Source organism: Corvus cornix, chromosome 2 (assembly GCF_000738735.6).
Source record: "Corvus cornix cornix isolate S_Up_H32 chromosome 2, ASM73873v5, whole genome shotgun sequence".
Classification (NCBI taxonomy): domain Eukaryota; kingdom Metazoa; phylum Chordata; class Aves; order Passeriformes; family Corvidae; genus Corvus; species Corvus cornix.
The window spans coordinates 49,808,917-49,821,780 of NC_046333.1; the positions used below are offsets into that span (position 1 = coordinate 49,808,917).

General features: G+C 39.0%; 1 long non-coding RNA gene across 8 annotated transcripts in view; it reads left to right on the plus strand.

Annotated features, from left to right (window-relative positions):
• Positions 1-12,864, plus strand: part of LOC120411880 — a 126,860-nt gene that overhangs the window by 75,258 nt on the left and 38,738 nt on the right. For 4 of the 8 annotated variants that reach the window (XR_005604431.1, XR_005604430.1, XR_005604427.1 and 1 more), the window contains 2 exons: positions 1,371-1,533; positions 4,968-6,389. This is a non-coding gene — a long non-coding RNA (uncharacterized LOC120411880). Of the gene's footprint in view, positions 1-1,370; positions 1,534-4,967; positions 6,390-12,864 lie in introns of those variants that run through there. The other 4 variants (XR_005604429.1, XR_005604428.1, XR_005604435.1 and 1 more) reach the window with 2 other exon arrangements.

Here is a 12,864-nt window from a genome sequence, read left to right on the forward strand (position 1 = left end):
TCATATTTTATTAATAGTAATTCATACAGACTGGGGAGAGAACAGTGATTGGAGCAATTGCCTTATATTCACCTCCCTGATCTGCTGCTGTCAGTGCTGAGGTGAACACTCTGACAGGCGATACCAGGAAGGGCTCCCTCCAAATCTGCCACGAAATAAACATCGTCTCACTATTTTTCTAAAAAATCTTTGAAAAGTCTTGTTGGTAGCCCAAAGTTTGTATGCCTCTCATTCTAGTTACAGTCTCTCTCAGATGAAAACCAAAATATCTTTCCATGTTGTCCCTTGCTGGCAGACTGCTGTCTATGGCACATTGTGCAAGATTTGCTTCTATCCCTTCAAGTTCCATTGCTTTCAATAACCGGTTGTGAGCTTGCCACATTTTTATGCTTTTGAAAATCACTGAGTGAGGCTTCAGTTCCAAATCCAGCTCCTGATATACATTTTCAGATGAGTTATTTTACATACTAATAAACAACAGTACATAAAACATGCCTAATAATCTGAACCAGCAATTAAATATGTATTTTCTGTCTTTCAGTCACTCTCATGCTAATGTAATATTCTGGCTGACCAATTGGATTTTGCCACCATACCCAGAAAAATTTAAGCATAAATAGCGAGCTTACTATGGGATGGAAATTCAAAAGGTTTCTCCTTAAGCCTTATGTATAATAAAACTAAAAAAAAAAAATTTAAAAATTAAAATTAAATTTAAAAATGAAATTAATACACCACATTAAGTTTACAAAATTTAATATATTCAAGCTGAAATTCTCATGGCACATCTTCAGTTGTTTTCTTAAACATGCCCAAGATTCTGCACCTGTTGAATGGCTTCCAGTATGAAGTATAAACCAGGAAAAATAATTACAGGTTTTAACAAGAACCCTCTGCACTCTCTTCCTCTTGCTGCTAAACAAGGGTCTCAGCTTCCTCTGAGTGCAGCTGGCATGTATTGTAAAAAAACTGGCTCTTGTCAGTTCAATTTCTATTCAGTTTTTATTCAGTCTTTTTTTGCCATCAAAAGATATAGGCAGGGTATTTGAACACAAGTATCCTCTTCTGATAGCACCAGGTCATCTGTCTGGGTCGCATCAATGCTTTTGGATTTTATGTAGATATTTTCACCCATTTATTCTGTCTGTAATACTACAAAGACTAGATGGTGTTTTATGGTTTGGAGCATAACACCACAGTAGCTCATTTTTTTGACTGTATGATTTTTTTCACACTTTTTGAACTAGCTGTAAGAGCAAGAAATTATAGAGTTCAGGAATAATGGCTTTAAAAAACTTTAACAAAATAGCTCTTGCTTTACTCTAGTATTTCCTCTCCATTCATGCATTTATGTCCTCTTAATTTTACAGACTCTCAAGAAAGTGTTTTTTGTGAAAAGATTTCTTATCAGCGACTGCAAAACGAGTGGGCTACAAAACAAGAGCCTATTTTGAACTGTCTTGAGGGGGAAAGAGTAAGAGAAGCATATGTAATTTTGCATAATTACACAAAATAAAATCAAGTAATTTGAAGGTAGGCCAATGAGGATTTTGACTCTTTGATTGTTACATATATAAAAATAGGTCTTTATATTTTTTGCTGGCTGCTAAATATAATCTAAATGCACAGGTGTTTTTCTTTTTCTCTTTTTTTTTTTTTCATTCTTGAGAGAAATGAAGCGATCAAAACCACAAAAAAAAACTCTACAAAACCCTGGTAGGAAGGCCAGTTCTTCAGAAACAACAGTTATTGCAGAGCAGATAGCAAAATATGCAGCTAATTCTGGAAATTTCAGCCACTCACCCACCTACGGGACCCTTCCAGGAGGAATCAGCAGCCTTTCAAAATCTAGACAAGGCTTTGCTCCTCACATAATAGCAGGAGTTCTTTTCTTCTTATTGACCTTGGTGAACGACCTCATCATCCCCTGTTTCCTTATTCAGGATTTCTTCCTTTTTTCGAAAGTACATGATAGATATCAGGTTGTACAACACAACAGCTTCAAGCAAGTGCTGCTTTTAAATGAGAAATGTAACAAATACTAATGAAATGTTGGTTCTGCAGTCAGTTTTTGGTAAGCAATTCAGAAGTCTTCTGCATGAAAGAAAGCCAGGATATTCTTCTCCTCTTCCCCAACTTTTGTTCTAGCCTCAGAAGATTCTTAGAGGTCAAGTGGCACCCAGATTCTGACCCAGGCAGCCAGAATCTAGAGGCTGCAAAGTTACTGTGAGACTCAGCTGGGATAGAGAGCTTCCAGAAAATTTTTGGATTAGATATGGGGAGAGGAATTTCACTTATCAGTTCTGGAGGTAGAAATAAAGCTGAAATTGAATACCAGAGGAATGGGAGACATCCAACACAATGGAGGGTGGTGTCACCATCTTTAGCCTGGAAGCCAGGCCAGCAGGCTAAGATGTAAATGTTACTGTATCCTCCATCAGCGATAGTTTTCCTAGGGATGAGCAGTAAATTGCCAGGTTTATGGCATAGAAGCCTGTATGTCATTTACTGGTAAAGGGAAAGAAATATTCTCTGTGCAACTACAGGTTGCAATGTGACCTTTAGAACAGCTCTGCCAATGTCTTATCAAGTTGGTGGCTATTGTGAATAACAGGAGGTGCAAATGATGAGTGTGTGAAACACCAGCCTTTGGGAAACCTTGCCACAGATCCCCTGTGTGAAGAACTGAGATTCCAACTCATGGTTCCAGATCATTGTTGTCTGTTCATCAACATGAGCAACTGCCACCAGTTTCAACAGCATTTGCATGCATTTAACTGCAGGAAAGGCTGTCCACTCCTCATTGTGCTATAGCCCTAGGCTCTTCAGGAGACGCAGTTATAAGGAAAGGCTGCCTAACTTTAGGACTGGTATTAAAACTAGCATCCATCTTTGGTAAGAAATAGCTATCCAGCCATTTTTATTGAGAAATCAGCCAGTGAAGCAATCTGTCTGATCCTGAAAGATGTGTATTGACCCCACCTCCTTCCTCCTATCTATTCTTTATTCTTCTCATAGCCACTGTCATGTTATATTTTCCAGGTACCTGTCCCAGATTACAGGTATGCTTCAGTGACTCTGGACTAGCCTACAAGAACTGGCAGTGCTGTGTACAACCAGTTTCCCCCTGGCTACTCATGAGCTCTCTGCAGCCTCTCTGATTGCCAGCCAGTGGCCTCGTGATATTTGGCCAAGCGGCCAGGCTAAGCCAAAGGCGTGCTCCATATTCCTACCCGTCGAAAACTTTAAGCTTGGCTGTAGGCATCCACAATTGTAGGAAGACTTCCTCTGTCATAATATTTAGACAACAGTAAAAACAACAAAATAGGGACCCATCAGACACCAGGCAGCGTGTACCTGCTCTGACAACTGCAGATCAAGGTCACTGCTAAATGAAGCATGGTCTGTGTTTCGAACACGGTGCAGAGCCAGCCAAGGAGGCAGAAAAGCCACAGAGAGAAAACAAAGCCTTGTTGAATGAACTTGAAACAACACAGAAAGCCAGACTATGAGGTCTGTGTCTTTCTCATTACTCCCTAATATACAACATCATAATGGATAGAAAGGAAATACCAGATTGACTATATTAAGAGAAGAGAAGACTAAATTGTAAAATGGTCACTGCATGGCCTATTCAAAGCAAGGAGGTCATGCTTCTTACGTCCTCTAAAGTATGCACAATTCCAAGCAGCTGAATTGAGCTAAGCTGGCTCAAAGCAGAGTGGAAAACAGGTTCTAGTTTTAGGTTTTAGTTGCCTTTTTCCTGATCATATGACTTCATTTTCTCTCTGTATTTTTTTCTGTTGTGTTTATCGGTTGGAAAGTGGAAATTGACAGGTAAAAAAGCTGTGGAGTCTTTCTGTTTTAATTTTATAAAGTTTCCAATACAAACAAACCCGAGAACGTTATTTCAGGAAAGACATTTGCTGTGAATTTCCATAATTTAATTTTATACTGTTATATACTTTTGTGTGTCTCATTTTTCTATAGAAAAAACCCAAACAAAATAAGGGTTTGGGTCCCTGAGTCAATTCCAAGGGAAAGGCTTGCATTTATCTGCTACATACTATATTGATGAATGGTTTTCAAAATAGCTCCATCTTCTCAATTCCATTGAAAACTCCAACTTATGATTTTTTTCCATTTTGAAATAAAAAAATGTAACTTTTTTTACTGCTTATTGTTGGTTTGCACTGGACTATTATTGGTTTAGCTGGATCTTATAAGTCAACACAACAGGAACTAAGCAGACTGAGCAGAGTTGACATTTTTTCCCTCTCCATTTTCTATAGGTATGAGGTTGTCAAGACATCACAATGTTAATGACTCATTTTCCCAACACTCTATGGAGTAGAAGTGTTTCTTTAAATTGCAAAATAGGAAACTGAGTTTTAAATATGTCACATGAATTTTGGAGAAAAAATTAACACACAATATGAGGTTTTAAATTACTGATAAAGGTTGTTTGGGTTAGTGAGCAGCACTTACAATCTATTCTATGTTGTTTCAAGGGAGTCTTCAAAATTGATACACGTATTTAAAAGCTGAGCCCATTTGGGCTACAATCTGAAAGTACTTTGGCCTGTCTGTCAGACTTGTGCTATAACTAATATCTTCACTTGTTTTTTTATTTAAAATGCATATTTCTAACAGACAGTAACCAGACACCTCACACCAAAACAGTGTAACAAATACTGACCTAATTTTACTTACAAACATTAATTCTGTGTGACAGCAGCACAGAAAAGAGACAATCCTGAAGAAGCTACAGTTGCTTAACTATGGCTGCTTCAGCTCTTTTTTTTCTCCCTAATTCACTCTTCCCTCTTTAAAGTTGGAAAGAAGGCTGTATGAACACAGTAGAAGTACATGGAAAACTGATTTCTGGAAGAGAGTGATTATAGTGTTAATAGAAAGACACTTCAAGAGTTTCTAAGCTTTGATTTCTCTTTTTTTTTTTCTTTTAGATTTTTGTCCAAAGCCTATATGCTCAGAGTAGCCCAGCTGGCCTTTCAGCCTGAAGAATGGTAGGGAAGGTTCGGATGCCTATGTAACATCAGCTCTTTAGTACTTCTGAAGTCTCTAACACAGAATATCATTCCTCAGATTGTCCCCTGCCTGGCTCAGTGGATCCAAATGATGGCATGTGAGTATCCAATGCAAAATTCACAAGCTACAGCAGCAGCAGGCTGGGCAGCCCTTGGCATCATCGTCCTGCTCCTGGGAAATACAATGTATGTGTATCTCTTTGACTTCTGAACAGACCCAGGGCAAAAAACAAGCCTCTCCAGAATCAGTGTTTGCTCTAGACATGTCTGAGTGTCCAGGTTTGGCCCAAGGTGGGAGCCTGCACTGGGAGATCCATGAACCAGGGGTTTACACTTGGAGAGCCTCAGATAGATAAATACCAAAGAAGCGCTTGCTCACAGCAAGTCAGGATCATGCCAAACCTCTCACCCTGCCTGTGCAGACTACACAGTGCGTGGCATCCTCAGGAGGTGTCTGGCAGAGCATTTTGCACTGTGCTCATCCTGTCATGGCAGCCGGCAGCAGCTCCAGCTCTGCGGACGGCCTGCGCTGCAGGAGCCACCGGAAAAAAGGTGAAGAGATAACAAGAGGAACACAGCCAGATGTCTGGAGAGAGAGAGGGGAGAGTAGTTCAGGTCAGTAGCAAGATGCATTTACGTCTATGAAATGCTACATGAATTGAGAGAGTTAAGATACAGCTGGAATAAAATGACTGTGTTTTAGCATTCTTGGATTGACCTATTACAGTGGTGATAATGATAATAACAATTTAACGTAATTACTAGAGTTTTGCTTTTTGTTTACATTTTATTAAAGGCCCAAAACATTCAAATACACAAATTACTTCGAAGAAAAGTAATATACTAATTCAGGACAATGCCACCAAAAGTAGACCAAATGTGTTCCTCCAACACAAAAAACTACACCTGCTAATCCAAATCTCCCTTCTTGCTCCCTCTTTCTATTTTGACCTGCTGCACTCTGAAGCCCTGTGAGGCAGCCATGTCCTGAAGATAAATGCCTCAGCACATGCACAGTTGGTTTAGAGTCTCTAAGTCTTTTCTTGTTCTGCAGCTCTGCGGATTACTATCTATGGCTTTACATCTGGATGATGTGTAAACCCTTCAGAAACATTCTCCATCTGAGCTGAAAACTAAGTGGAGTATGGACACTCCTCTTCTGCCTAATAAAATCCTTGAAGTGTTGAGTACTTTCTTTGCAACTATTTATTTGGACCTACCATGTCTAACTTCCCAAAGTAAAAGTTTCATTATCTATTAAGATCTGAACTGCTGAACAGTCCAACATGGGTGATTGCTGTGTTTGCTGCACCATTCAAAGAAATAAAATATTCAAATATATTTATTCTGGTAAGGATCATTATTAATGATCTCCTCAAAATGACAAGAGAGGAGGGATGCGATTTGTCCCAAAGTTTGATGACAAATATGAGATGAAATATTTTTTAAACTAGTGACAGATATGAAAGGACAGCATATTCCAGGTGAATGAGGAGCAGGCAAAATGTCTTCTCCTTTCAGATATGTTTCTACAAGTTCTTTTTCTTTTTTTAATTCATGCCTACAAGCATACACTGAACCTAGCAGATAAATATTTTACTCCGATTTTATGCTGTCACTGACATGTTTGCACAGCAAGAATCAAGTCTGCTCCTCATTTTCAGGGGCATGCCAAAGCAAGTGCCAACCTACACAGCTCTGCTCTACAGAGGGCAGAATTCTCTCTGATGGCTATCCCTGAAGCAGGGCAGAGCTTCAGCAAATAACTAACGACATCAATTCTGTTGTCCAACAAGTCAAATGCATGCAGTACAAAGAGGCAGCTTCCTATATGATAGCGACATTTTTGGTCTTCAACAGTGGGAAAATGGCTTTGGCTACAGGAACTGGGTAAGTAGGATCTTCCTGCTCAGAGCCGTTCCTGTGTTAGCAAGGCTGAGAACAGTCAGCATTGGCTCTGGTTCACAGGATTTTTACCAATCCTGTTATTAATCATTTTACCAGGACGGAAAGAGGATTTGCATTACTTATCACTCAATGCTGAATCATGTTCTGAAATCGATTAGAAATTTCAAGGCTTTATATAGCAGTTGCTAGTTACTGAGTAACATTGTAAAACACATACTAGGCTGCTATTCAGATGAGATTTTATAGCTACTTGATTTAGAAATGTAATACTGCAAGTTTAATACCAAACATAGAAATAGGAGGCTATGCTGCAGGAACTCCTCAGTTATGTAAAGTTACTCTTTCCCATTTTAGTATTGTAAGATATAAACTGGTAACCTGCAGTGATTTTTATTCAGATGACTAGCTAGTTCAACAACACTAGAAAAACACACTTCATAAGCACTACTGGGCATTGCTGCCAGCAGAACTTTTGTGCTTTTCTCTTTAGGATAGCAGCACCTTCACCTGTTAGTGCCAGGTACTTTTTATCCTCTTATTTGCTGTTCTCTCTTCCCCTCATCTTCTTTCACACCCTCTTGAAAACTGAACACGAGAAGTGCAGTGCCCAAGAGACCAGTGGCACGATAACAATGAGCTCTTTGGTAAAATGAAACAAAGCTAGAAGATGTAGTCAGTTACCGGCTCTGAGCTGTTAGTACAAGGCACTGCTAAACCATGTCTGCTTAATCCAGGGAGCTTCCAGTCAAACAAAAAGCAGGTTCATAAGCTGATGATGCAGAGAGAGATGAATCACAAACTTTGCTGCCAAGATTTCCTTTATCTTGGCATGGCCCAAGAAATGTCCAAATTGTGAAATAATTGGAAGCTAATTTTCTTTGAAGAAAAGAAAATAACCAGGGAAGCTGTTGTGCTGGAGAATGGAAAGACATACGGTGCCGTGCTTCAGGTGTTACGTGCAGTCAGTGCTGCACCTTCCTTGGAGCCCTGGAGAAGACAAACTGACCACACAACCATGAGCAAGGCAGCAGTGTCTGGCGTGCTGAGTGGATGGGAACAGTGCAAAGGCTGATTGCTCCACTGCAGTGAGGAACACTGCAGTAATGACAGGAATCCCCTGCCCAGTCTATCGATACTCCACTGTTAGCTTACCGAGACACCAAGCCCTACACAGGATTAGCATATGCAGTATTAACCAGCTTTGCAAATGCACAGATAAATATGCCTATAGCTGAACTGCCTTGCAATGGTAATGCACTTTTTTTCTACTGCCAATGGTCATCTTCCTCAAATTTGTTTTGATTCTAGCTTGACATTTGGATCTTTCAAACCATTTGTTAGACCCTTGGTATGGGAGGCTTTTTCAAAGGATTTTGGATTTAAAGCTTTAAATCAATGGGAAACAAATGTGATGCCACCCAGACTCAAATTCAAATACTTCAATATAGTGCTACAAATTCCAAAGAGCAGCTGCATTTTGTCAAAGCATTTTGAGGGGCTTTTTAAAAACGATTTTGAAGAATAAAAAAACTCTGCCATTTATTTTAAGTGTCACTTTCAACATCTATACATTTGTTGATGTTTTCCATGAAGAAATATTTTGGGTTTTTTTTGAGTGACACAAACTGCCAGCTAAGCATCATACAGTTGTATGCATCTCTAACATTGACATTTAATTGTTATGTGTATGCACTTATATGTAAATTTACATGCATGTGAGCAACGAGCTACATTAAAATGGCAGTCACAAGCAGAACTGTAGACACTTTGGCAATGTTTATGAGTCATTCTGGCATATTGAGGAAATTGCTCAAAATAAGTGGATATAGCCTAAGAAGGCAAGGGACTCATTCTTTCTTGATCAATATGTGTACAAATATCTAATGTGATTTTTTCTGGTCTGTGTTTTCATCACACATCTTTACCCTCCTCTTCAGAATTATCATTTTTCCAATTCAGGATCCTAAGCAGCTCTCCCTAAGCAGCAAAAATCATTCCTAAAACAGAATTTGACTTACCTTACTTGCTCAGTTTATACAACAGCTTCTGCAAAATTTCAAGGAACATATTTACCTGTGAATTGCTCAGTAAACTGTGTCCACACACAAAATCTTTCCTTTGATTCCTTTCATTGTGCATCTGTATCAAACACAATTATAACAGGAGCTATGGAGGATACAATGAACTGATGTTTCGGGGAGCTCAGGAAGATGTAGTGGTAATAGGTGAAGTAAATAAATAAAAAGGCAACCTTTGGTGAGATTTCCAATCCATTCATTCTGATTGCTGCCAAGAGAGCAGGAGCTGTGTTTCTTTTTTAGAATTGTTTCTTGCCTTGTTTGGCCAGGGAGAGACCATTCCCAACTGATAGAGGCTCCTAAAGCTCCCTTCTTCTCACGTCAGTAAGCCCCGGGAGGCTGTCATGATGCAGCTCTAGTAAACTTAGCTCTAGAAAGTACTCATATGTAAAGACCTCACTCATGTGCCAATTTTTAGTTAAAATGCTTAACAAAAGTAGCACTTTTCGGATATCAGTATTTCATTCCGCAAAATTATGTGAGTCAAATAAACCTTTAATAACTCCAAATAAAGCTAAATTCTGGAGCTGACAATATGTTTCCAGTAAGCCTGCATTTTCATGTTAGCTGTTGATTTGAAGGCACGAGGAGAAACATGCTATGCAGAGAAACATTTCAGATGTGGTTTTCTTCCTCGTTGTTTTAGACTTAGACAGAACACGCATCTCTTTGCTGCAGAACTTAATTCCTTCCCACAATGCAGAGACTTTCAGGAACTCTTTATGAGATCAGGTTGGAGATAAGAGCATGTCAATACCACAGCGCCCAGGGCTCTGCACGGGTGCAGTCTACTCTTTCACTGTCATTCTCACCTACGCCTAGCAGGTGATGAGGAGATATGGAGAAAGAGATTCAAGCTTTCAGAGGTACCTAGATTGTTCTTACATCAAGGTCTCAGTAATGCAGGATGGAGTGAAGACTATAAGTTAATTCAGGACCCTTAGTCTCTGAACATGGCATGGATGCAGATCTCAATGCAGATAATTTTCCTTCATGGTTGTATTCCAGCTATTTTTGTTACTGTTACACTGTTATAATAGCCGCATTGGCCATAGAGTCACAGTGATCCCTGGCCAGTCACAATTCTTTCCCTTGACCTCTGAAGAAAATCTTGAAGGTCCAACCTCTCTGCTCCCAAATTTTATTTGCACCAACACTTTGCTCATTGGTAGTTCAGTGTCTGTACTAAGAACTCCAGCCAACCTCCAAAGACCAGCACCATCAGAGACCCACTAGAACCACACACTACAGAAAACATTGCTTAGTCCTTTTTTAGTGGTTCCACTCCCTCCACATACCAAAGGAATGTCAAAAAAAGACATTGTCATACAGTTCTGTCACAGCAGGAGATTAAAAGCTAGTTCTTCCACCCTCACTGAAAATAAAGTTCAGCAATCTGAACAAAAATCCACTAAACAGTCAAAAAGACAAATACAAAAAAACCAAAATTCTGAATTCCAAGACAAGTGTCCTGTGTGATAAAGCTTAAACGACTGTTTCAACATATTTCAGACATTGCTGAGTTTCTGAAGAGGTGACCCTCATGGTACAGTATGGTACAGTACTATATTATTCCATCCCTCATCTCTCTGTCTTAACCAGTCTTGCAAGAAAAGACTGCTTTTTTTTCATGAGATTGTCTATGCCAGCTACTAGTGACAGCTGGACTCTCCCCAGGGCAATTAGGATTTCTTTATTATATCACATGTAGCAGTAGGGCATAGAGGTATAACTCAGCACAGGACTCAGACCCTGATCCAGACAGGTATTCAATATTAAAGTAACCTTTTAACTTCTATCAGGGATGTTAAACAAGTACTGGCTTTCAGAGAGTGAAAATTCCTCCACTAGTCTTTATCAAAAACACACTAGCTTCAGCACATCAAAAATGGAAACATTTCTGCCTTATCAATTGTGCCAAGATGTTTCAAACCAGCTGTGCAGAAAACTGCCACAACAACAACAGGAAACAAAAGCCTGCTGCCTACCCTTCACTGAATTCTTAAGACTCCAATATATCTGTGATGAAGCAAACTGGTCACTCAGTCCTCTTTGCCAGACACCCCAAACACACAGCATTTTCAAATACACAGTTTAGTTTATTAGCACAAGAACTGTGAGATAATCTAATGTGGGACCTCAAACTACCATCATGAAACAAGTTGTAAAAAAGCGTGATTCAAAACACCATGAATCTAGCCCAGAATATAATTGAAACAGCAGCTTTGGTAGTTTTCAGTGAAGCTGTGCAGACTGTGTATTCCTTTTTTTTGTTATCCTGTAATGCAAGCTGCCATAGCATTGCACCTTTGATTTTCCTTCTTCTTCTGTTGCTAGCAGTGCTATGCACAATAGATTGCCAGGTTGTGATGCATCAGCCTTGGAGATGACTGGTAAACCCACTCAATCCAATATCTCTCAAATCAGACCTTTAATGAACAAACACAGCAGAGACATGGCTTAGAAGCCTGAAACAATTGTATAAAATATACCACAGAAGCACTTCTTTTTGTCTTTCTTTTCTTTTGCTTGGGCAGAGGCTGATATGAATGCCAGAGGCCCCTTTCTGTGCAGAAGCCCCCAAGACAATCTGGCTGCAAGCTAACAAGCTGATCGCAAGGGAAAGTTCTAGATTCCTCTTTTGACTAAATGGAAAGGCAGCACACATTTTTTGCCATGGTTTGTTTATGGTGTAAATGATGACTTAAACATTGCTCTTCATTGAAAATAGTCCAGCTGCCCATAATCTGGCATTGATTTTCAGTTCATATTTTGCAGCTTTAAAATACATTCTTGGCAGGAAAGTTAGAAGTTTTGGCCTCTGATATTAAAATCTGCAACTGGACTTGAGTGTGGAAACATTTTTCCACATCTTCAGTCTGCTCCATTTTATGAAGGTCCATTTTGGTCTTGGATGCATGAGAATGTTGCATTTCAGCCAGCATCATGTGTAAAGTGCATGTGGATTCAGCAGCATCATTCTTCTGAAGCCATCTTGGAATGTCAGGAGAGCCTGTGGTTTGCACTGGCAATGTGCATCTTTGCGATTGCTCTCCCAGTTTATAAGCAAATTATCACATCATGCAGTTTGGAATTCTGTATGATTCCTTGTTAACACACTATAAATATTTTCAATTCTTAAAATACCTGAACCTCAATTTCATGATTCAGTGCAATTTCTTCATACTTTTGCCTAATCAATAAAATTAAAACACAAACGCAAAAAGAAAATTACTTCTCTTGTGCTAATGATGACAAAAGTTGTTAATACTCTGAATGTAAGAGTACAATTTAGAATCTTTTGAAACACAACCATTAAGATTTTAAGTGGCAGATTTATCTCCTCACTGATGTTGAAGTTAATATGAATTTCAGACGTTCAGTGTAAATTATTACTTTTTTAAACAGTATTTTTCATTTATAGCTGTGAACAATAAAGTTCCAGACACACACACATCACTACCCCAAATTACACTGCTGTGAGGAAAATAGACTAAAAATATATCTGGAAATCATTGTGCTATAAAACCATCCCATTTCCCTCCCTCAAGACACTTAAAACGCCAGGCTGAATTGGAGTAAAATGAATTTGTTTACATAAAGTTTGGACATAATATAGTTCAAAGATCCAGCAACATTGTCCTGAAAAGTCTTGGAGAAGATATTATATTTCTGGTTCAAACACAATGGTGGTATGATATGTCAGTCTTCTCATAAAATACTCTATTTGTGTATATCTTATTGAAAAGCCAGTAAACTGCCACACCTAAGAGTATCTATTAAAACTGGAGCCTTTATGAGTGTTGTATGGCAGTTATGATGGAAACAAC